This window comes from Scophthalmus maximus, chromosome 9 (genome assembly GCF_022379125.1).
Source record: "Scophthalmus maximus strain ysfricsl-2021 chromosome 9, ASM2237912v1, whole genome shotgun sequence".
Lineage (NCBI taxonomy): Eukaryota > Metazoa > Chordata > Actinopteri > Pleuronectiformes > Scophthalmidae > Scophthalmus > Scophthalmus maximus.
The window spans coordinates 22,648,424-22,673,791 of record NC_061523.1 but is presented as its reverse complement, the minus strand read 5'-3'; the positions used below and the strand labels follow the sequence as shown (position 1 = coordinate 22,673,791).

The window sequence follows — 25,368 nt, the reverse complement described above, 5'->3', positions numbered from 1 at the left end:
AGAATCAGAAAGTATAAAAAAGTCAGAAGTTAGAGGAATGACACGAGACTTCAGCTCCGCACGAAGGTGAAACAGAGAATGTCACAAACCTTGAGGCAAATATTCTCAGAGCTGACCTTCAGTTGACCTCTGTGGGAGACGTACAATTACAGGATAAACTCAGTTAATTACAACGTTCTTCTCACAACAATGGACTTTTCTTTTGTCCATTGTTTTTTTTAATGACGAGACAAAAGTCACTTCTGAAGTCGGGAAGCTGAAAAGGCAAAAAGACCAAAAACTAAATGTGACCACTGACACTCAGTCACCTCGTGCATCGTTAGCAGCTCTGAGGTCTCCGACGCGTCCAAGAAGAATTCCGAGACGGACTTCAAATTCCACGGTGGTTTGAGACACGTTCTGGACGCATCTGTCTCCGCGAGGCGCATACCTGTCCTCCCTCGTGACCCATACGTCTGCAGAGCTGCAGTGTCTCGTGATAACAGCAGCAACAGTTGCAAAGTGAACTCCGCCATTTCTCATCGTCTTATTAAAGTGACACGAAAAAAAACCCCCGGCTACAGACATTTCATGACTGTACTGTACATTTATCTGATCCCTGATCAGTTCAGCCACTGCGTGGTCTCTTTGTAGTGTGAAACCATTGATCTATATTGATAAGGGAGCATTTTTGCTTCGACGTGTTTCTGTGTGAAGCCCAGGAAAGTGCACCACATGTCAGATTAGTGGTCAGACACAACAAAAGACACATAAAAGTCTTTTTTGGGCACTTCACATGTTTGGAATTTGCTTTGTCCCGAATTCATTTTAACGAGAAACCAGCGCAGGAGTCATTAGGAACTATTTTAGGAAGACACGAAGAGCGAGTAGTCCAGCAACAGATGCGCCTGGATCCCCGCTGAGCCCTGATCTCAACATCACGGAGTCAGGCCGCATGGGATCACGCGAAGAGACGGACGACACCGAGACAGGATGATGGAATTCTGAGATGCTCAGAGCGACCCTCCTGTCGAGGAGCTCGGATAACTGACGGAGGAGAACTGTGTCTGTTGTAAAGACGAAGGGAAGTCACAGCAAACGATGACCGTGTTTCTCTGTACTGTACTTCTATGAAGTCAACTGATTAATAGAAACTATTGAAGGCATTATTTAAAAAACGAAAACTCCTTTGGTGCATTAAAACCTTTGCACAGCACCACATGTGGGTACGAGTGTGAATGTGTCTCCTGGATGTGCATCTGGATTTTATCCAGATATGAGACGACAAGCGTGAATGATGAATAGAATCATCCGCACGTCAGCTACACAAAATGAATAAATACCCGAGGCACACGTCTTTGTGTTGAAGAAAGAGCCACGAAAACCAAACTTTACTTGAAAAATATAACGTCGGCAAAAAGTAACCGAGCTGTTCAGATGCTGTGAACTAGTTTGCGAGTTTGTTATAAATCACTTTATTTGCTTAAAAAAACTCCCTTTTTGCATTTCTGAATCATTCTGGCAAAAACCCCCCTGTGCCAAAACGTCAGCAGCTGTGATCTAATGGTGACATAAAACAAAGTCTGGGTTCAATAAGGTGAAGAGAGGTACTGCCAAAAAAGGGAAGAAGAAGAAGAAAAAAGAGAGAGAGAGAGAGAGAGAGAGAGAGAGAGCAGCCATTGTAAGCCGTGAGTTGAGGCAGGTGCAATAAAAAAAACAAAAAAAACACATATTAATTTCATTTTTATAAGTGTCTGGAACACGCAAAAAATAATAGAGCAAATCCTCAATTTCACACACTTTCACAGAATTTGCACTCGGAGCAACAGCCATTGTTTTGGGGGCCAAGAAGCAAAGAGAGCTTATTATTTAGCGTTTCGAAGGGGGGGGAGTCAACTTGCCATGATGAACGTCACGCAGATGAAAGAGGGAGGGAGGAGGGGTCGTGGGGGGGCGGGTGGATGTTTTTGGTCCTGAAACGAACAGGTGGGAACATTAACTGCAGTTGGCAGGTCGCGGCAACACGCCGGAGGGCGTTTTGGAGGCTCTGCGGGATGTGTGTGTGTGTGTGTGTGTGTGTGTGTGTGTGTGTGTGTGTGTGTGTGTGTGTGTGTGCGTGTGGCTAATTAATCACAGCGTGCTGACAAAAGTTGAAATGAGGCAAAAAAACCTCTTCTTCTCCAGGAAACAACGGGGATACACGGACGGGCGTGTACGCTCCGTAATTGATTCCTCGTTTTTCCGCAGGACTGCGAAAAGCAGAACCCGGGAGTTTTAGTTTATTAAATCAGATTACATTTCTTGGATGAGTCCAAATTCATCAGCCAAATTGAGAAATGCGAGGGAGAGGAAGGAGCAGATTCTAATGTTGACTTGTTTGTTTTTTTGTGTGTCTGTGGAATATAATGACCTTATGTTAATAATGCCCATTAGACAGATAAAACACTTTCAAGCAAGGCTGTTTTTTTGGGGTTAGACAGTCTCTCACGTCTGTTGGGTTTGTTTTACATGTATTCAAACGTAAGCAAACTTTCTGGAAGGGTGAGAGTTGGAAAAGTTGTAGAAAATGTCGGGCAAGCAACTCAAATAGAGGCGGGTCTCGCAGCACTTATTGAATTCCCACTTTATTACTCGGTTTACATAACTTTAAACGTCCGCCATGGCAAACATCTGACATCCATTCAAACTATTTAGTTAACCGTGATTTAAGGCTAAACAAAAGAAAAGGGGATTGGACGTCGGTTAGTGAACGAGCTACATGTGTCATGAGTGGGCACTTTTATTTAGAGAGCCGATTTTTTGGGGGGCAAAAGTGACCAGATGTTGCGCGATGATGATATCAGATAGAAGTTTGTTTGCAACGGAGTTTATGTGATCGTGCATATGCAAACAGTTTGTTCACGCACATTGGGATTCAATTACCTTTGTTACTAAAGTTTTCCCAAAGCGGCTCGTCGGCTGATCCTGGACGACGACGACGGCGACGACCACTTGTGTCCACTTGCACCGTCTTTTTCTTTTCCTTTTTTTGGGAAATCCTGCTGATGAATCTACATTATCATCCTCATTAATAATGAAATGTTTTTTGCATTTCAGTTGAGAAATCTTTTCCGCTTCAAGGGCACGATTAATGATTAAGAGGGAACACTTCTCATCTCGGAGACATCAAAGCGACGCGGCTTATTGTTAGACTTAGCCGCGCCTCAGGGCGCGAAGACTTTCATTGACTGTAGGGGGGAAGAAGAAAAGTGGCGAGCGAGCTGTTCGCACCATTTGCACATGTATATATACCCAGTTGGGTGTAATGAAGCGTCATTGCGATATGACCACATAAATGTTTATAGTCACACATACAACATCCCGTCAGATTCTCCCTGGTAGGTGGTTAATGTTTAAGAGTATTCCTTCCATAAAACAGAAAAGTCAGAAAAGACACATATAATCATAAAGTACATGTATAGTTTCAATGTAGTATTTGCAGTAAGTTTATGCTGAGGGCTCCTAAAAGCTAGAATAGAATATTTCCCTTCACCAAATCAAACCTGGCCACTGATGTAAAGTCGGGAAATCAGTGCGATAACAGATCGGCTGATCCGTCTGCTCTCGTCTGTTGACACGTCTGCAGCAGCTGTTGATTTCTGCGCCGAGAGAGGAAATATTAACAAGACGAAGACGAGTGGAAGGAAGCGTGATGTTTCTTCACAGCCGGTACAAACTGGCGTGGCAGAAAGTGTCTACCAAAAACTGTGGAGTGTAAGAGGACAAAGTTGCACCTTTTATCGTTCGCAATGTCACGTAAACGGGAAAGACAGAAACACAAATGAAACATCTTTGTAATTCAAAGTTGTAAGTTGTTATTGAAGTTATATTTGTTCTGGACTATAAGTGAATTCTTCTGTGTCCCGACTCAGGAGCAGCATCCTTCGGAGGACACGGTCTACGCGGCTGAAAAACGGATTGAGGCTGTCTGGTCTACGGCGGATCGTCCATTTGCATCATCAACGTGTTTGGCCTTGACCTCAGAACGAGAAAGTTCGTGACTGGTGCTCAATGAATCCCAGCACAGACTATAGTCGCGCCGCTGTGACGGAATCGGTCTTCAAATGTAGCCTCCGAAGGGGACGACCTCTGATTTTGGACACAGCTAATGTCATTTCTTGAATGATATTATGTCATCACCAACCAACTTTTGTGTAAGTATGAACACTATGTTATAGAGTGGGTGGTTTTAAAAGGCCCAAAGTTTGCTGTAATGTGATGAACTCATCCACGTTTAGATCTATCTTTTGTTTCTGAAGTCGTAAAATTTAGATAAGCGACAGCCTTTTAGCAGGATAGTAATTTAAATTAGTTAATAGTCATACAGTGTTTTGTCGTATTACAAGATGGACCGTAACTATAAATGATTTGTTAACACAAGGACCTTCTGCAGAGTTTTGTAAGCTGCAGGTTCATGGTTTCATTATTATATTGACTAGATATCTAGAGACACTTTCCTTTGCATTTGCAGCATCCTTCCGGTGTGATCCTCACGACTGACCTGAGACCAGTGATCACCGTCGGTTCTCTGGGGACAGTACCCTCCTGAACTTCACAGCCTCTTCTCGTGTTTAGTCTCTCGCACACAGTCGCCTGCTCTTCTCCCAAAACCCCACGATTAACCAACAACAGACTCCATTAAAACTCTGTTTCTCGTGTATCCACACGATGCCCGCAAACATCTGCGCCCACTCCGGAATGTGTTTCCAATCCAGAGTGAAGAGTCAAACAAAGGTCTTTGTCTGATAAAAACCGACGTTCAATCACGAGAGGCTGGATGTTGCTGAAAGGTTTCGGGGAGTGGGAATTGTCGACCGGGAGGGTCAGAGGTTTGGATCCCTCGGAGCAGCTGGATGAGGAAACCACTCGAGGTACGTCTGAACGAGGTGACGGGTCCTTGCACAATGGACTTAATGGAATAGTTCACCACATGATGAGTATCCAGTCCTATATAAGTATCGGTATTTATCTCTCGACCCCCGTCTGTGGTGAGTTTGAACAGCCCCCAAGTCGACAGATTTTGATACCGTTTTTCTTTTCTTCTGTCAAATATTATCTCCCGATTAAGATCTGAATGTGAAGAAAAAGAGAGCACAGGAACAACCATTAAATTTCTTTTAATAACATAAACAACTGCGTGACAATCCAAGTTTGAGTCCACAGGGCCGAGATTTGAACCTTCTAACGTTACTCGTCTTAAAAGGAACAGTGAGTTCAGTTGTTTTTCACGATATCTCAAATACTTGTGGTCGGGAGCAGTTTAAACTAGCACACTAGCATCTGTGTATTTCTACCTAATGAAATAAAAGTGCACGCCGTGCTACGCCAGTATTAGTACAAGGTAATTAAGTGGTTTGCTTTTTTTATTACTTTTAACAGCATGTTAATATCTCACCGGACTAGTTCATATTTGCAAAAAGGAAATCTAGAACGTGATGTTTCCCATATGAGACGATAATCAAATCGAGTCAAGTTCATTTGTAGAGCACATTTAAAAACAGCCGGAGCTGAGTGCTGCACAATAAAGGACACAAAGAGAAGTACGACAATAAAGTAATGAAAGGCTAAAAAAGTGAACAAAAACAACTTAAGGACACTCAAAAACATGTGGGTCCCTCAAATGTGTCTACGGAGGGAAAACACTTAATCGTAAATGATGAACTGTTCCAAATTGCTGTTGCAGCGAGGAGCAGCTGGTCAGAGGATCTGGAAGTGGAAAGGGAGCAGAGAAGCTCAGAGACGTATTGGTGGACCACAACCAAAAGAACCTTATACTCAAACCTATACTTGACCGAGAGCCAATGCAGGGATGCAAGGACAGGTGACATCATAGATAATGGACTGTATATAAAGAAGTCCGGAAAATGAAGCCAATGCTGGAATGACCGGCAGAGGGCGATTCAACAACTCAACAAGTTGTTTCTATAGAAGTCAATGACAAAACGACTCTCCTTCTCATTTCATGGTTCAATCTCTATTTTCAAGTCTTCACCAATATGACATGATGTTCATTTTATAAATCCTGTTCTCATTTAGAGTCAAACGATAAGGCACTTGGATACAGCTTGATTGACAGTTGGTCCGTCCAATCGGAGCATGGTTGCAGGTGTAGGTTGGCGCGGGTTGGACGAGCTCTCAGTGGGGTCCAACCCCCCGCTCCTACGGCTGGTTCCCAAAAAAACTTAAGATGACGCTGGTCAAGATGCTAAACTCCATAACTCATAGACATCTTCTACACACACTGACTGTGCCTTCCTTCGTCCCCTTTCTCATCTTGCCAAGCGATGCCACATTCGCGTCAAAAACGTCATCCCGTCACTAAGGAGCAGTTTCCTCGGGGGACCAGATCTGTAATTGCCCAGCTTGAGATCACTTCCACATCTAAGAGCAAAAAAAAAAAAAAGATCGCCGCACCCTCGTTTTTACGATCATATCTTTGCCTATTTTTTCCCCCCGCTATTTCTTCCCCCATCATGAAGCAATCTAAACCAAGCTGGGGAATGTTCCCCGGAATGACAATTAAACGAACAAAGACCAACCTGTGCAGTGAACCGAGGCAAATGGGAAGAGCGAGTCGGTGCCAGAATCTATAACTGTGCAGCAACATTTTACGCACGTTTAAAAAAGAAAAATGTGTTGATCTTACAACACACTGAGAGCGTTTCATCTCGCGTGGTGCAACGCTGAATACGTTGCGCCGGCGATTTTCCCCGAGATGAGCGCCCTCTGTATCCCGCAGGTCAGTCCGAGATTGTGACAACCCGGGTTCTTGTTTTGTCTCTAATATTCCTGAGTCCTTAATTAAATAATCCAAATGGGATTAGTGCGGTGGGTCTTTGAAGTCACGTGTTCTTTTTGCCTCTCTGGTGAAACATAGAGACACGGTGCTTCTTTTGATCAGTGCAATCAAAATCAACTCGGGACTGGTCCCCGCCGCGTTCGGACCCAGTCAAGGAACAGGGGGGCTTCCGCATGGCTTCACCCCGGCCGCGGAGGCCCGGGGATTCCCCTGGTCCGCCACAAAACGTGTCATGAGCTCATAATACCGAAAAACCGTTCGGCTGTTGTTTCATGCGTGTGAGGTAATGTGTATTTTTCAATTTTTTATTTTCACGACCAGCTGTAGGTAAATTCATTTTTAACTGAGCTTGAGCTCGCTCAGGCACTAAATTGGATGCGACACTTAACGTCTTTTATCTCAGATCTGTAAGAACAACAACATGTTATTTCCCCCCCCCCTCCCTCCCCCAGTCTCCCGGGGAGCATCGGGGTGTGTATTTGCCCGGACATCTGAGCTAATTAGCGCTTTCTTCCGGAGGGCGGGGGCAGGGGGGGGGGGGCGCGTTCAGTTTCTCAATCTATAGCTCAATTCACAAATTTTCACCTCTGGGGCCGTCGTGTGTGAGAACCGGCGTTTTTTCAAGACTTTGTTTTGAGGCGGGTTCAAAGTGATTGAGGGGAAGACGGCGCTTTGTGTCGCCCCTTTCATCGCGCCGAGGAGACCTGAAAAGCGTCGCCATGACAAGCTCAGTCATCTGTGAAAATAAGTGCTGCTGCTGCCGCGTTCTCACTATTTATTTGTCACGCACGTCGTGGTGAGGTAACGTGTTGTTTACACGGTGCAGGATGATGATCGGACTTTTGTTAAGTTTGGTTTTAAATGAAGAAAAATGTTCAGACGTGAAAAGATCCAAGATGACGCCTTCAAATGTTTTATATTACCAAAACAGTTCAAAACCCAAAGAAGTTCAGTTAACAACGGTTTAAAACAGAAAAAGTAACATTTGGATTTTTTTTGCCAACGATTAACTGATACATTTTTTGTCTATCGACTATTTGAATAATTGATTCCGCTCGTTCTGGACCAATGGAGACGTTGGGCGAGTTTGACAGCTGCTTCTCTCAGGCGTTAATGTGCCACCTCTCTGGATGCTGCACGACAGGATGCTCAGATTAACGCCTTTTGTCTGTAGCTCTGTCGAACCTCTTTTCCACTCGTTTGCGAGCTTTGGAAAAAACAGTGAGAATTCAGAACAGATTTGGATGGGGCGAGTCGGACATTTTCCCCAATTTCAGTTTTTACGATAGAAACGTTTGGCACGGAATGAAATGACAGAAATGACACAAAGAACTCGGGGGGCCACGAGGAAAACGGCGTGGGCCCAATCAACTTTTAAACAAGCCCCTGGCCCAGGTTCCGTAATGCGCGATGTAACGAAATCCGTGCGGCTCACATATGGCGTAACCGTGGTGTGGCTTTTGAAGTCCTGAGCCGCCTCACAAGCCGATTAAACACCAGGTTTTACAAGGCCTGTGAAACACTGGAGATGCCTCTGCGCGAAAAACCGGAGCAGCATGTGGTGCTGCAGTAATTAAGTTATTAAGCCCTTAGTTGAATGTCCATCCTCTGTGCAAGCTGCTGCGAGGCAAATTTATGGCTCAAATTAGATCCGCCGCTTATTACAGCCGGAGTGGTATGGAGCTAATTTAGCATGGCGAGCGAGCAAGTCGACCCGAAACCTTCTCAACAAGTGCATTTGGCCATATGGAGCTGTTTAAGGGCTGAAATGTGTTCCTCGCACAGCGCGGCGCTCGAAGAAGAGTTATGAATTAGTCTGTGACATGCAAACAGGTGCACACGGTCAGAAATATCCACCGGCTAAGCTAATGTTTACCCTGAGCGGAGTCGCAGTGGGCGTAATGATTATCATTCCGCAATCTGTCCAAGATTCCTCGCACCGTGTTAGCAACATTACCAATCACAATGTCACGCCCGGTGTCGACGCGCAATCAGCCCCGGGTTGAATCGTATCAAGATGTGTTGATCCCAGATGCTGAAAGGGGGAACAACAGGGTGAGGGGTCTGGTGTATAACGTGAACAGAAACCTGATCTGTCAGAATCGACCTCATCTTCCATTTTGTTCCTTTCTCTCTCTCTCTCTCTCTCTCTTTAAATTTTTTTTCGTGTGAGTTCAGTTTTGATGTTTATGAGTTTGGAAATTTGGGTCCAAACTTGTTGCATAATCGAAAACAGGTGGTTGTTCAGAACTTTTGGTTTATTTATGCAAAACAAACTCATCCTGCTATGCTTCGTTATCCGTAAATCATTTTTTATTTGCACGGAAGAAATTTCGAATTTTTTCTTCTTCCCTCATGTCCACATGTCGGTTCTTAAAAAGGAAAACACCCCATGAAATTCCCTCAGGCAACGTGTCGACAGCGACCCCTCAGACTTGTAATCATCTGTAATGCTCAGTTAAAAATGAAAATTTCACAGTTGTGTAAAACACAACAGGCCTTGTGCTCAAATGGCTCAGCTCAATAGACGGCAACCTGAAACAGATCGCAGCTTCGACAAGCCCTATTTCTTCCTTTAGCTGTCAAAGGACGTAAAGATGAATAGACGTCACTTCCTGGTTCTGATGGGTGCTTTTCTTTCCTGGCCGCTCACTATACTTCCTGCTCCACCAATGTGATGTGCATGATGACTGATGACTTTATGTTTAAATAAATTTAAAAAAAACGGGGTTGCCACTTTGAGTTACATTATCAGAATTTCATGCTCTGATAGGTCCTCGGATACCGTTCAGCATTCTCGTGTGCTAACATTATCTCAGAACAAGCTGACAGTGTCCGCTGAGCCGCCGCTTCTGGCAGGCTGACCCACTAGCCCAGACCCCGCCCTTGGCTCGACTGTCAGCTACTGATGAGATCCACATCAGCCAAGGAACTGGCCACAGCTTTTCGGTCTGAAGGAGAGATCAGTGAGTAGATATACTTGCCTTGGAGTCCAAAAAAACCCCCTGTCATAAAAGGTTTCTTGAAATCATACTTTGCTCACATTTATAATTCTAGCGAGTTTGAATGTTCCAGGGTCGCTGCGTATTCAAAGAGAATATTTAAGGAAAGCACAAAAGCTTCAGTCAGCCACCGAGCTGGTTGTAAAGGATGCTGGCGGCAGATGAATGCTGCCATGCGTCCGCCTGTTTGCGTTTGACCTTATCTCTCATGCCTACACATCTTAATTCACTTGTGCACAGCTGGAGCAACCGTTTTTTGACTGCGTGACGCTGGCGCAGCTTCCCCGGTGAGCGAGCGCGGCGTCGCTCCCTCTCATGTGAAGTGAGAAAACCTGACTGAGGGATTAAGCCTTAATGCACAGTTGCTCGGTTGTCACGCTGCGATTTGACAAAATATTCCTTCTGCTGCGGAGGAATGCGAAAAAGCAGCACTTGCACAACTCTATTGTGAAAAGTCTCCCTGGCGAGCCACGGCTCTTCGGAATCGCAAGCGAACGCTGTTTGACTTCACAGAGGAGAGAAAGTGAATTATAATAACGCGTGAAATTTCAGGAAGTAATGGTGATTTATTGTGACACGGAGCCCCGAGGCAGAGACGTCGCGGGGGAATGGGAAATGTCTGAGGTCGGTGTCAAGAGCAGGTCCAAGTTTGAAACCAGAGATTGCGCTGTAAACAATCTATTATCTCTGCTGGCCTGGTTTGCAGAGGCCAGGAGGTGAATCCACAAGATGGAGGTCTTGAAGATTCGTGTCTAAACATCACACTCCTTAAAATTGATTTGATTTTTTTATCTCCGGGTATCTCTGCCCACGTGATCGGAGCCTCCTAGACACTCTGCAGCTAAAATTAAATGTTAAATGTATTGTCCAAAGATGTACGGAATGTGCCACAAGTATGATTGAATGATACGATTAAATTGCAAACCACACAAGTTAGGGGAAGGATACTGTACCTCTTCCTGTATCTCAACCTGATGACTAAACATTTTTGCAGAGATCTTCTCTACGTTCCCTCTCCCCGCGTCCTCTTGTCTCCCGCCTGCTCTTCTCACTAAGGTTGTACCCTTGACATTTGGGGGGGGGGGGGGGGGGGGGGGGGGGGACTGTGAAGTATTTCGTGGACTCCTGGGAGAGAGCCACACAGCCCCTGGACAGGGAGGGCTTCTCCAAGGTGAGGGATGTAATGCGTTCTCCAGAAGCGTCGGACGTTAAACGCTAAAAACAGAGACACTGACGTGCACAAGAAGGAGCTTCTGCGAGGAACATAGATTTACCTTTGTTAGGTCTTTGTGTTTGAATTCAAGCCACTGCACTGAGCCATTCCCTCAGAGATCATTTAAGTTTCAGTCTGAACTCATAGTAGCTGTAGATCTACTGTAGATTAAATATTTCGAGCCAACACTTCAGCTCTCCATGATCCACCCGGACAATAGTCTACAACTTTGTCGAGCTTGGTTTATAGATGTTTTAGCAGCGATTTGTCCTTCCCATGCACCAGCGCGTTGCGCAAGAAATTCTTCGGTTGTCTGCGAGCGAACACAACACTTTTTTTTTTATTGTAAGTCCTCTAATAGAGCTCGGTAGAAATCGAACCATGTGTTGAGGCAGCAGTTCTCACACAACCGACAGACTGAATCCCCCAAATCAAACAAGCGGTACAGCCCGTCGTACTGAAGTCCAGTCAGTCACCTCGCATGACAGGAAAGTAGGATACAGGCAGTGTCGACATGTTGACACATGGACCCTGTCCTCGTCACCCTGAAATATTGGATCGTGATTCTCCCCCAAAAGATCGTCATGATTTTTTTGGCCAGATCGCGACCCCTTCCACTGGGACAGGGTTTTTGTGATAACTCAATTTATGGCACAAAGGAACTCCTAACTCTGCCGCTAGTTTACACTAGGAGCCAGAAAGTGTACATACTTCTTTCTTCTCCTCCGTTATCTCCAAAGTGGTGTTGACAACTTCCTCAGGAGCTCTGAGGAAAAGTACCTGCGTCCTCACCGGTGTCTTGCCACCGCAGAGTCTTTGAACAATGACGGAATGACAGAAATCTCTGAAAGTTTTCATGCCGACCATGAGAAGTTGTCTTTGTGAAGCAACCCTAATGACAATCACCGTGGCAGAAATTTACATGCCGGCCCATTTGCTGTTGATGAAAGCTTCTGCTCAAAATCAAGTTCTCCAGCGGCAGATGCAGCAAACACTGCCAGTTTATTAGGAACACCTAAGTGTAATTCAACAATCAGTTTTTGTAAAGAGTTGATTCACCCGAATGATTTTAAAGGATGAACTCTGTGGAGCTGTTACACATTACACAACCAATTGTTTCTGTTCATTCTTTCATTGGATGGGGAATATTAAAAGCACACAAATACAATGCAATAAAATTAAACAGCACCACAATCTGCATTCTCCAAATTGATCACAAACTAGCATTATTATAACCATGAATGCAGGATTTACTCAAGGACGGTAGATATGAGGGTAACTCTGGCAGAATACTGGGGTCGGTCATTACTTTTTACAGACTCCGAACTGGCTTACATCTGGGCCAGTTCCGGTAAAGTCGACCTTCGGAGTTCCAAGTTAGAGTTGGGCCAGTTGAGGCAATTCCGTTGCTGATTGCAGCCCAAATGCTGGCAGTGTAGGTCAGGTTTGGCAACCACACTCTGACCAGTATCGGTCGGGTCTATCCTTTGTGCTGGGGTGATTCTGGCCTGGTTTCACAGGCTGGTTTCAGTTTCAGCTGGCGGACACGGACCAGTTCGGCCGATTCTGGTGCATCATTCAGAGTGCGTTTGGCACTAATCTGGCAAAAGTACTTGGGACAAGTTATTTCTCCTGGCCTGACAAATTTGGGCCCATATTGGTCCAAACCAATTTGGCTACTTGGGTTGGACGACGTTAGCTTTAGCTAGGTGTTGCTAATAAACAGTCAAGTGAATGTATAGACTACTGGTTTTTACCACTTTCTGTACTTAAGTCTGTTTGTTCTTTGTGTTATCTGTTCCTGCTTGTTATTATACAGAATATGAATTTTTTTTTATGTCATTGCTGACCATCTTGACCAGGACTCCCAGGCAATCAATAATTTTTACCTATACAAAAAGTGAAGGAAATATTTAGCAGTTTCCTTAAGGGAATAATTTGTACCTTCACTGTTTTGCCCTTTGCTGACTGAGGGAATTGCATATTAATTCAACGAAAAGTAAGTAGCAAATGTGATTTTTTTTTCTTCTTTTCCTTAAGCTTTAGGGGTTTGTGACAAATTACTCAGGATTACACCGGGGCTGCTGTGCCAATAATGACAAAAGTAGATGTCAGCAAATACAACCACCAATATGATGGAGCACAGATGAGCTTTTACTTTATGGAATTTCATTTTAATAGTTTTTTTTATTTTTTCCTTTTAAAGCCAAGAGTGAAGCCTTGCCTTGAGAAGCTGTTGCACCTGAAAAAAAAAAAAAAATCATTAGTTTGGTATTAATCACTTTTCCACCCTTGCAAAGAGCAAAATTCTGGAGAAAACAAGCACGATTTTTGAAACGTTATAGCAGAAAGTGGTCAAACTTTTACAGAACTCTGGCACCGGCGATGAGCTTTTGGCAGCTTCAATCACCGTCAGTATCGACTTTCAAACGCTGTTGGTTGAAGAGCTACTGAGAATCTGGCCTGGACGCGCAACTTTCCTGGTACTCTTTTCTGTTTGGTTCCATTATCACAGTTGGAAAAAGAGTAGAGGAGCACATAAATCCTATTGGCTGGTGGCAGGAAAAAAAAAAGAAAGGCCTCGTCTGACGGTGTTTTGCCACTATTTCAGCTTCCATTTATAGTGTGGCAGCACTTCCTGCCATTGTGCGCCAGGAAAACCCTGGGCCTGCTGGGCTGCTCTCGAATGTCCTGCCTCTCTTATCCAGCCTGAAACGCTGGGCAGATGTAGAAAAAAAAAATCACACACACACATTGAGCAATCTTGGTGGAGTGCCCCCCTGGACACAGCTCTCAAGTCGATGAAAAAAAAACTGATGTTGAACAACTACTCAGAAATCGAACCAGCGGCCAAAGGTCCTCGACCAGGAAACGTTGGGATTGGAACGTTTTTTTCAATTGGGGGGGAAACTCCAGGCTTCTGGATATCACAATGATATCGTACACAGGACGAGTTTCATTGCTGCACCTCGTCAATGAGACTTACCGATTACAGATTCAGACTCCAGACTTCGCTCCTTTTTTAGCTTTGTTCGCGTTGCATCCTTCTGAGAGGCGAGCAGCACAGGCTCCTTTTTTTTTATCTCAGACTCCCAAGGTCCTTTAGTTTTTGGAAAAATGTCAGGACGCTGTATGAATTATCTCAAGGGGCTGAGTGTCAGCCAAAGTATCCTCAACTACCAGACCGTATATACCGTACATATATATCTGTGGATCAGAGTTGTGTTCGTCTTTTTAACGTCTCTCATTTCTTCAAGTAGGAGGATTGGGCCTCTCAGCCAGAAACTGTGGTCTTGGAGATGATTTACTTGTCGTGTCAGACAGATGATACCGACTGCAGAGCGAAAAAGGTCGCGGAGATCACCGCGGAGAGAGAGAGGCCTTCGTTTTGTTGACAATTAACTGCTGATGTATAAATAGGTGAGTAAAAGTTCAGCTGAAAGTCAATTAATTGACTAGTTTGGTAATAGATGTTTTTAAAAAAGAGGAACAGAAATACATACAGTATATACACATACTGTAAATATATTGATGTGGAAGAATATATGGGAGATTTCAGCCATTTTCATTCTCTAATCTCGCATCTGTGCCAATTCGTCATTTACCATGTGACAAAACCCTCCTTCACTGTCCCTTTGATATAAATTGACTACTTCTCACAACCTCACTGTCGTCGTCCATTAAGATTTGTGTCGGGACTGTTGTGCAGAAACAAAACTGGTGACAGCAGCCGGTGATATCAACATGCAGTGATTCTGAAAAGCCGAGGCTGATTTACTGTCGACACCGGAAGCCGAGCGCAGAAAGAGCTCCAGCTGATAAAGCGTCGGCCAACAGTGAACTAATGCGAGCGGACCGTTCACTGATTGTTCCCTGGTTTAGTGGCTTTGAGCCGGATTGAGAACATGCACAATTTCCTGACGTTTCCTCTTTAATTTTCCAATAAAAAAGTGTTTCTTGTCCGCTGTTATTCCTGCCCCGTAGAGGCGGTTGCGTTAACCGATGTTGGTTTGATGGAAACTGGACGAAGACGGAGTCTGACTTCTCTGTTTTCTGGATGAATGTCGATTATGGCGAGAGAGAGAAAAAAAAATGTTCCTGGTTTTGCAAAAAAACCCGCTGACAACAGCATCGACTGTCTCCAACTTTGATTACTTGACTATCTTCGTGTCTCTGATGAATTATTTTGTTTTCGCCAGCAGAAAGTAGCTTTCCATGCGTTATAGCCAGAGAGGATTTCGGAACACCAGTAAACCTATCAGGGCGCATTAAACGTGCCCTTACTCAAGATAATGGCACGAGGCGCAGGAATTTACTGCTATCTGTTGACCTCAGAGCCACCTCCATTCGATAAGTAGTAAAAAAAAACAACGTAGACCATCCTCACTGTGGCACGGAGGAAAATGCCGGGCCCGTGCGATTTTTCTATACTTCTATACGTTTTTTGACGCTGTTCGAGCAAAAGACAGGAACCATGTGAGGAATAAGTCCTTTGAACCGTCTCATAAAAATACCTGAACAGAATCCAAGACTGACTTGTTCAAGTGGTGGGTACCACCCCCCCGCATTAATAGATCCCATAATTGTTGCTGAATAGCCCGTATGACTTCCTGTCTCATTCAGAACTCCTCTGTCAGTCCGCACCCTGCTGCCAAAATCTCAATAAGTCTTCCCCCCCCCCCCCCCCGTCTCTCCACCTCACCTCGCCGTCCCCGAAGACAGTTTTGAAGTATCAGCATGTATTTTATATCTCAAAAGAGCCGAAATCAAATAAGAGAGAGACGCAGTGTCCAAAGAAAGCAGATTGCGAGGGGGAGGAATACGAACCAGGTGCGGAGGGTTGGAGGGTCTTCACAAGACTCTCACCACTGAATTTAATTGCCTGGAAATATTCGGGCAAAAGCCTTTTCTGAGCCGACCCGCTGAACTCTCACATGCTGCCTCCTGCGCTCTCAGCTCGCAGCACTCATGAGTCTATTTGACATACATTCTGCGCGCCGGGATATAGTGTTACCACGACTATGGCTGCAAACTTGTGCAGATAATTTAAGATCACTCACGGGGACCACATGTGTTCCGTGCTGCTGTAAAAGAAACAATGTTCTGCCTGGCGCTTTTGAAAGATGTTAATAACCGACTATCAAGCGGAGCTGGAAATTACCTTTAGCGACGCACACATGTACAACGCATTTTCGCAGTATCCGGGGGCCGGGGTACGCCGCCAGTATGCAATTTTCAGATTTGCGAACTTTCTGGAGTTTTGATTTATTACCATTATTTGTAGCACACCTGCCTCTGTTGGGGTTGTCAGAAGTCACACCTGTACGCTAACTTATCCCCCTTATTCCCCCAAACTATTACAGTTTTTGAACGGCTTCAAAGTCGGGCCAGCTCTTATGCTATTTGGGGAAACTTTTCTTTGGTGCAACTTGCCAGTAACGAAGCCAAAGTTACACACACACACACACACACACACAATGAACTGTCAATTATTTTCCATTAGCAGGGAAAATACATGCAACATGAGCGAGCAGCGTCGCTCTCCGAGTGTTTTCCTCGTGACACCGCGGTGACCCCCAAAGGAGGATTTCGGAGAAAACAAGATACATCATCCTTATTGGTTTGAGATCCAGTTTTAACTGTATGTACTGGTTTTTATGTCTTGGTCCGGTTTGACGACTTAATCCAGTCTCAGACTTTTTGGAACCCTGCTGTATTTGTTGTCATTGCGCCATTTAAAGTAATACATGCTGTTATGACTGTATACAGCAGGGTAGAAAAGTTGGGTATATCTATTTTAAGCGCCAGTATGACACACATATCATCTAAAATGAATTACATATTACAAATTACATATGCTACAACATATAATACTTGATGCAGACCATGATATTTAATCCATGATATCTAAATGCAGTTTCAAGAATACATGAAACAGATCGGATTTCCTATATAATAAAGAACAAAAAATCAATAAAACTTCAACAACAACAAAACTAAAGTGTTAAAAGAAAACAAAATTATATATATATACACTGTATATTCCTATGGGACTTAAGAGGAGCGAAACCACACATGCAATCAGGTCAAGTTGATTTCATTGTTGATGAAATCAGGTGATATTGTGTAATTTACCAGGTTGTGTTTCTTCTTTCTCACCTGCTGCAAGACCCAAACATGAGATGCTGGACAGTCTTCAAGAAAACATCTCCGAGCTCATCAACTTAAACTGTGTTTCACGTATCCTGATTTTGTTTACCCTTCATCTGAATCATTGTGATGATTCTCAAACTGTGGACCCATATCCCTTTTGATTGCTCTGAAGTGCATACTTTTGATTTACGGCTTGCTGCACTTCAGCGGATGAAAAGTATCCAGTTGCAGGACTTTGGGGAGAGACTGATGCCTTCTTTCAAACTGTAAAACCCTGCATTACGGCGCAAAAGGAGGGAGAGTCAACTGGGGGAGGGTTTTTTAATTTTTTTTTATTCTGGATGCCATTTTATAGATCTTTCCAAAAAGCTTCCCCACTCCTGGAGTTTAGAGGAGTGAGCTTTCCCAGCTGGAGATATAAAGGGCTCAATCCAGCCGGGCCTGCAGTAATTGAGCTAAAGCTGTTGTGGCAAACTGTGTGGGCTGCGAGTCGACGCTCGGCAGAGGCGGGCGTATCAGCGGAAAAAGGGCCCGGGCGGTAAACTAAGAGGGGGAGAGGAGTGCTTGTTTAGCATGAATTCCATTAGTTATTGACTCTTCCCCCATTCTCTTGAAGTATCACATGCTGGATAGCATTATCATCCCATGCATAAATAAGAGACTGAAAGCGAACCCCCGAAAGAGGCATCTGCTTACATTGGCAGCGGCTGCGAGACGGAGCGGAGAGGTTCAGTGGCGGGTCAGCCACGATTGGAGCTTTTTTCGAAAAAAAATAAAGCAGGCTGAACTTCAGCATCTGCACGGAGTGAAAAATCCCTTTCCCCCCCCCCCATCGCATGCATGATTTCATGGTGGCTGATGTTTGGTTTTCTTTGACTGATCAACACGGAGAGGTGGTCTGGACTCGGCGTCCCAGACGAAGACACAGTTGACCTCACGACTCAACTCGCACTCGCGCTGACTCGGGCCTGTTGGGGCAGATGAAGACGCCTTTCCACCATCCTTTTCCATCTCGCACTATGAAGAAGAGGGGTGTGTCCTCCCCCCCCCCCCCCCCCCCCCCCCAAAAAAAAAAAAAAGTTTCTCTCATGATGTGATGAGCTCTTGGTTTTAATCTCAAAGCTTTAAGTGAATCTTTTTTCTCCCACAAGTTAACAGTTTAATATCCTATGTATTACGTATATCCTCACATCTGCACTGCCGACTGCAGCGGATGGCGTTGTGCTAATGCACGTAGCAGACACTGGACACACGGTGTAGACGGAAGAAGGAGTCAATATGTACGGGAGTCTGTACGGGCGTATATCTGGAGAGCGATTAAAATTGCTCTTTGGGGAAAAACCGAGTCCTGACATTTGCTGGAAAACGGAGCAGAGAGGAACTGGGTCGTCCAAGAAAATAGTCGTGCGTGCAAACCCCAGTAAAATCACAGCTTGTCATGTCAGTGAATTTTCTTTTTATTCCGATTGAATTTATTTTTAGTTTTACAGTTTAGGCTAGAGCCAAATCTCAACATCCACTATCTCAAGGAACTTTACTTAGCAAGGTCAGCACCTGACAATAAACCCAAAAGTTCCCAAAAAGCAACAAAAAACTTTCTTTAAAACTGATTAAAAGTTATCACGTAAATAGCTTTTGCATGTGCGCAGCCCCATGCTAGCTATTCCCGGCATTTCCAGTGTTAATGCTAAAGCAGGCTAACTGACTGGTCGCTCACAATTTATTGGACAAACAGACATTTCCCAAACTGTTGAACTATTCCTTTAAAACTCAATTAATCTGTTTTCTGCTGTTGAACTATTCCTTCAAACCTCAATTAGTCTGTTTTCTACTGTTGAACTATTCCTTTAAATCTGAATGAATCTAGTTGCACGGGCGCTGAACTCAACTGGTGCTGCTACGTTCACCAGCTAGATGCTAACTTTGTTTTTTGCCGCCAAGTGCTGCACAAGTAAAGTGTACATTTGGTTTATCAGACCCAAATGATCCTGATGTGACTAAACGTCGAAGGGAGCTGCGGTTTGTTGCAAAATCTCGGTTCGGTTATTTTTTTTAAGTGACACTTTTCACATTTGAAAAGTAGTTTTTTAAGAACAGTATTGATAAGTAATTAGATTAGAATACAATTTCTCTTTCCGATGCATCAACACCGTTATTACAGTCTGATTTTATTTGCATTTAAAAGGAGTGTTGACCTTTTCAATTTTTATGAAAGTTATACCTTCACCCCATGGGTAAAACCTTCAAAGGCGTCTTTCATTTATTTGCATTCTTCCTTTGTATTTTAACCAATAAACAGAAGCTGGGTTTTTTTTTTTTCAAGTATTAAAGCTTGTTTTTTTACTTTTTCAAAACCATTTCTTTTCTTTTCCTGTTAAGTCCTGCCAGAAAACATCCACCAGACATCAGTGCTAGACAAAACCAAACCACACGACCTGCACCACCCAAAGCAACCCGGCGCACTAATCCATAAGGACACTTATTGGAAATCAGCGTGCTCTCCCGCCGCAGCTTGGATGGAAATAACAATTAAGTCATTTTTTGGCATTTTTACGGCCAAATGACATCAACAGTGGCCGAGGGAAAACGTTAAAACCAAAGAGAAGTTATGGCTTATTATTCTAACCTTCGGTGCCTGAGACTGGCAATTATAATCTGGAATTAGATAAATCGGATGCATGTAATGAAACCTCAAACTGAAAAAACCCGCAGGAGAACAAAAAGATGCCTCAAAGTCAAGCGGCGGGGCCGAACCCCTTCTGGCCGGACGTGTTGAAAGTGCGTGGGAAACGACAGCCGAGTATCAGTGTTGAGATTTTGAACCTCGAGGCAGCGGAGAAATAAAAAGGTCGTTTTCATGTTGCGTGGGAACAGCCATCTTTAAAGCTCATTATAATCATGGTCTGCTAGTCGGGGAAATGACAGTGTAACCAACTGGTGCAGGTTTGATTGCAGACGCTGAACTCTTAGACAAATAGATCGACAGATGCCGTCTGAGTGTCCACCGTGGGTTAATGGGGAGGGGGGAAAGGACTGGTGAGATATTGTTTCCATTTCTGGAGATCTTGTTTTTTTTTTTTCTCCGTCTGATCAAAAACAATGTTTTTCAGGAGACGCTGGGAAAGAAACCGTGATCCGTCCTAATTCTCGCCTCCTTGTTTCTATGTTCAACTGTGACTTCATAACGCGAACCAGACAGAGCAGACGGTCTGTCCTTTATGAGCGCCACAACGCAGGAAGGCTGAAAAACAAAACCTTTCAGGCAGACGTGTGAAACCGATTCTGGCCACGGCGCAGCGGCACTTCCCCTCCGTCTGTTTCTAAGTTTAGAAAAAAAAAAAGAAGCAAAAAATCCAACCCGGCTTTAATTTGATCGCCGAGTACAAATCAGAATAAACGTCTCGCGGCTGAACGATTGCAGAGGCTGATGATCGTGACATCAGAGGTAAACCGAAGTCATTAGTTTGAAATATTACAGACTGACGGTTTTTCTGATATGGATTAAAATGTTATGCTATGATATCAGGAATCGACTCGTCTCTGAGAAAACACCCAAAAAATGCTTTTTGTGCGTCCAAATGAATGGATCCTGTGCGAATATATTTATGCACCAGTTTTAATTAGCGAAGCAATTTCGCCCACGAAATGAAGCATATCCATCATAACTTATGCGGGAAGCCCGTGCGCGCCGTACACTGGGAGAAATGATGTAAAAATAGCATCAATGTGGAAGCAATTTATGCTAATTAGACCTTTATTTATGGTCCAATAATTGGGCGCATTTGAATTGTTGATGATCCCATTTCTCCCCGTGTTCCCTCCACTTGCTCCCCCCTCCCGGAGAAGATCAAAGCTCGCGCACTCGGATAGATGTTAATGGTGCGTGGCTGTCGATGTCTCTCTCCGGTGAAAGAAAAACAGCCAATTTTGGGGTCTACGTGGACGCAATTAGCACAATTTATGTGCCTCCGACGACGACGACGGCGCCCCCCCCCCCCGTTTAACCCCGCACGAGAAGGGACCCGGGCGGTCGCGTCATAACTACGATCATCATAACCTTTACCTCCTTTTTTCCCCACTTTCACGTGCGTGTGAGGACCATAGATCAAATCGTTGGCAGATGCCGCGGGAGCTGGCGCTTGGGATTGAACGTGAAGCTGATTCAAAAATAACCTGCACGATTCAGTAGCGGCATAACGAGCTGTGCGATGAACGCTGCTGCGGAGGAACGTGCACGTGACGGATGGAAGTTTCGTCCGACCCAGCAGCAATTACACGTAACTCATCCGTCAAATTGTCCCACTGGTCAGCCCACCCACACAAATGTCCCCCCCCCCCGCCCCAAAAGCAGGGAAAGAAAAAAATGTTGGGAATAGCTTTGCTTTGCACTGCCTTCCCCCCCGAGGCATTTTGCTTTTTACAGTCCCGCTCTCTCCGTAATTTGAATGAGCCCAAAAATTGGCGAAGCCCAGACTGAGCGGGGGAAACAAGGTGCATTATGTAGGTGGGAGGTAACGGTGCCATTGAGGGACAATTAGCATGAAGCCCAGACCTTTGGAAATGGTGCGGAGGGCTGCCGAGAGCGGGCCTGACAGGATGAAAAGATTAAGACTTGAGAAAAGATAGCAGGGCATGGGAAAAAATCCAAAGGGAACCTAAGCGACTGAAGTAGCCAATGAGCAAAGGAGGAACATGAGGCAATGAGCAGTTTTCCTTTTTTAGTTTTTTTGGAGGAGGGCGGGTGAAAAAGAATGTGTTCCTATAAGCAACCCGTGTGTGTGCGCGCATTCCTCCAATCCCTAAAAGTGCCATTTGTTTGTACGTGACCGTTGTTTCCCCCCCCTGCACACCACATGCGAGGCTGTCAGGAGGCTGAAAGACGGTGACGTGGAGGCGAACTATTCAACTACGAAATTCCACCAGGTGTCGTAGCAAAAGAGAGGGGGAATCTTTGTTATTGGATGGCGGCTAAATGCGCTCGTCACGTGTCAACGAGGAGGCCCCGTAGTGGGGTTAATGGTTTTAATGAGCCGTCCTTTTCACACTTTTCTATGCGGATTCCCAGTTTTCGGGTGGGGGGGCAGATCAAATTCAATCAGCACATTTTTCTGTGGCGTAATAAACAGGCACCGCTCCACGATCGACAACTCTGCCAAACTCCCGAGTCACCCAGCGCAGCCGATTTAGAAATGAAGGGGAAACACATTAACCACGCTTGTGTTGTGGATGGCGACACGGGGCCCTTCGCCGTTTCCTACAGCCATCGCAACCAGTAAGCATCCAGGGGTTACAGCACACGAGAAGCAGCAGAAAAGGTCCAAAAAAGGAGCAGTTACAGCTGTTTTTATGTATATCAACTGTACACTGAACTGTGCGTGTACAGTATATACACCTGCGAGTGTGAGAGTTTGCAGCAGGCTGCAGAGGAAACTTTGGGGGTAATTACATCTAGTGTCCAGCAGCTGTTTCTGCGTTTCAAAAACCCTATGGTGCCCGTTCAGAATGTCGGTAGGTGCCGAGTGCTTGGGCCGCGTTAGTCCAAACAACTTAACACAAAAATGACCTGTTACAGAGATACATGCACAGAGCCTTCTGGGACTGGCAACTAAGAGAAATCAAAACCCTGGTGCCCGCGCGTTCTTGTAAATTGACCGGGTGCTGCACATGCTCCTTTGTTTAGTGGCACCTAGGAGCACCGCTCATCCAAAAAAACTTTGATTACTGGGTTAGGGTACGCTGCCCTTCTCAGTAACACTCCCATCGAGTTCTAAGTCAATTGAATGAGTGGTGAGAAGACGTCACCGTGACCCAGGGTGGCAGAGAAGCTTGCCACAGTGTGTGGGATAAATCTTTTGTTTGGACTGTTTATTTCCGATCCTCTCAGCTGCCTGAGTTCAGGTACGAGGCTTTTCGGGTGACGTCATGTTTGATTTCAGGCTGACTTGTAAAGAGGCGAAGAGGTCAGGCTGCAGGTTGTGTTCCTGTGTTCATTCTCCTCATGGTATTCAAAGGGGCTGTATGCAGCGTCCGGTGTGAACGCACCATGACGCGTTATTTGCTTCCGCCAAAGTTAGCTTGCGGACCTGGTCGCCCTATCCTGGCAAGCTCGTCCCAACACTTCCTGACAGTGCGTCACTGTAGCGTCCAGTACAGAGAAGAAGTACCAGAGTATTATAATCTCTTTTGAAAATATGGATAACTGAAGCTCTTAGCAATCACCACCTGCAAAGAATGTTCAGCAGCAGAGAGTGTTTAAGATCCATCCACTATGGATCATGGATAATTAAACCGAATTCCATGTCATGTCATTTAATGGTTGTTGACCTACTGATTGGAAGCCTTACATTGACATCCCTGGGGCTACACTGTTAGCATGGCTAAAATTTATAATGCACATTATATTAGGCTAATAATTAATAATTCTGTTTTGTATCAACGGTTATTTAGATGGGTCTTAATTAATTTACCGCATAAATTGTAGTACCATCATTGTCCACTGCTGCAAAATACTATCGCGTGCGCGCGTGATGCACGTTCCTGACAACTGCTCGTGGCCAAGGGCAGCAATCCATCAACGAAATGTGAAGAAGATGCAACCAAATGGGAACAACGTACGCTTATAAGTGTATGAAACACATTAAACATGTTGCGCCTGGAGGTTGCACACGGTGTGTTTTAGCGGGGAAACACTGAACGTTGTTTGTTTACAATAAAATAAAATAAAAGTCTCCTGGGCAACTTTTAACAAGCGTCTGAATCCCAGTTCGCTCGCTCGCTTGCTCGCTCGCTCGCTGCTGCTGCTGCTTCTCGTTTCTGCGCTCTGATCCTCACCATTACGTCCCTCCGGGGAAAGTCTCCTCGTAGCCAGATGCATTAAAGCATGTAACGAAAGGCAGAATGTAACATAACGTATTCATCATCCATTAAGAATTGGAGTATTTACACTGTCCTTGTGACTACTTTATCAGAAACAAATTAGTGGAAATAGACGTGGAACTAAAAGAATTCCTCACAACGTTAAACGTGTCTGAGGCAGGAGACTGAGGGATGATGGTGTTTGCCACCGTATGTGCAAGAGGACGACGAACTCGAGGTGAACGTTCCCCTGCATTACGTTGCTGCACAGAAAATAAACCTCTTTTTTTTTTCTCCCTTCTCCTTCCCTCTCCTCTAACTGCTGATGGCTGCTGATTGTGGTTTTGGACGGAACGACGTTGGAACGAATCCTCCCTCGGTGCATTGTTGGATGTTTGTGTTTTTTTTGCTGAAGTCAGATCTTGGCATCGGAGCCAGCATTGTTTTCAGTCCCTGGGTAATCTTCTGCCTAACTCAGCACAAATAGAATTTAAAAAACCGCTACCGTTCTGACCACACGGCTCCACGGGTAGGCCCCCGGAAATCCCGTCCAGAAAACGTGACACATGGAAAAAGGTAGAGAGCACAGGACTTACAGTACCGTTTTTTTTTTAAAAGGTAATGAAGTACAGGGAACGCTCAAGAGGTATTTGTTGTCAATATAAGTGAAGGAATTGCAAAATTGCGGCATGCAGTTTAATTTCCTATAGATAATAATCAAGATGTTGAATCAGGTTACAGAAGAGCAAGTCAATAATTCACATCCTCAACCAAACACCAATATAAATAATCATAATTAAGACGTCTTGCACTGTAATGAGGAATTTAAGGCTGTTTTAAAGGAATGTGATTTCATTCTATTTCCCTGGACTGATATTATCTTACTTAAAATTCTAGTTATTCTTTTTTTCTTTTTTTTCTTTTTTTAAACAAACAACTTTATTATTATTATTATTATTTTATCTCTCTGTGTTTACCTGCCTTTGGTTTTTCCTCATTGTAAATTTATGAGATTTATAATAGCGTTTCCTCAGTTCCTGTTATTGTTTTGCTCTGGGTGTGTGTGTGTGTGTTTTATTCTGTGAAGCACTTTGTTGCTACAATGTTTGTACGAGAATTGCAAAGGCGTAACCATGCGTCTTTAGACATAATCGCTGAACTCATAGTTTTTCTTTAAACTGAGTCTTATACAGTGAAAATAAAATAAAAAAACTCCAGTCGTGACCGTGAAGGTGGGTGTTTGTTTCAGCGGTGGTTGGAGGAACAGTAAACATTCAGATAGCCAGTCCGCCCACACTATGGCTTGTTAGTCCACATGGAGTCATCCC

At 44.5% G+C, this 25,368-nt stretch overlaps 1 long non-coding RNA gene across 11 annotated transcripts in view; it reads left to right on the top strand.

Moving 5' to 3' along the window:
- The window catches only part of LOC118319372, a 63,991-nt gene that overhangs the window by 23,062 nt on the left and 15,561 nt on the right, over positions 1-25,368 (top strand). The window contains exons 2-5 of one of the 11 annotated variants that reach the window (XR_004795967.2): positions 3,891-4,172; positions 4,490-4,889; positions 14,290-14,452; positions 24,456-24,616. This is a non-coding gene — a long non-coding RNA (uncharacterized LOC118319372). Of the gene's footprint in view, positions 1-3,594; positions 3,733-3,890; positions 4,173-4,489; positions 5,926-14,289; positions 14,453-17,201; positions 18,225-24,455; positions 25,265-25,368 lie in introns of those variants that run through there. The other 10 variants (XR_004795964.2, XR_004795965.2, XR_004795963.2 and 7 more) reach the window with 10 other exon arrangements.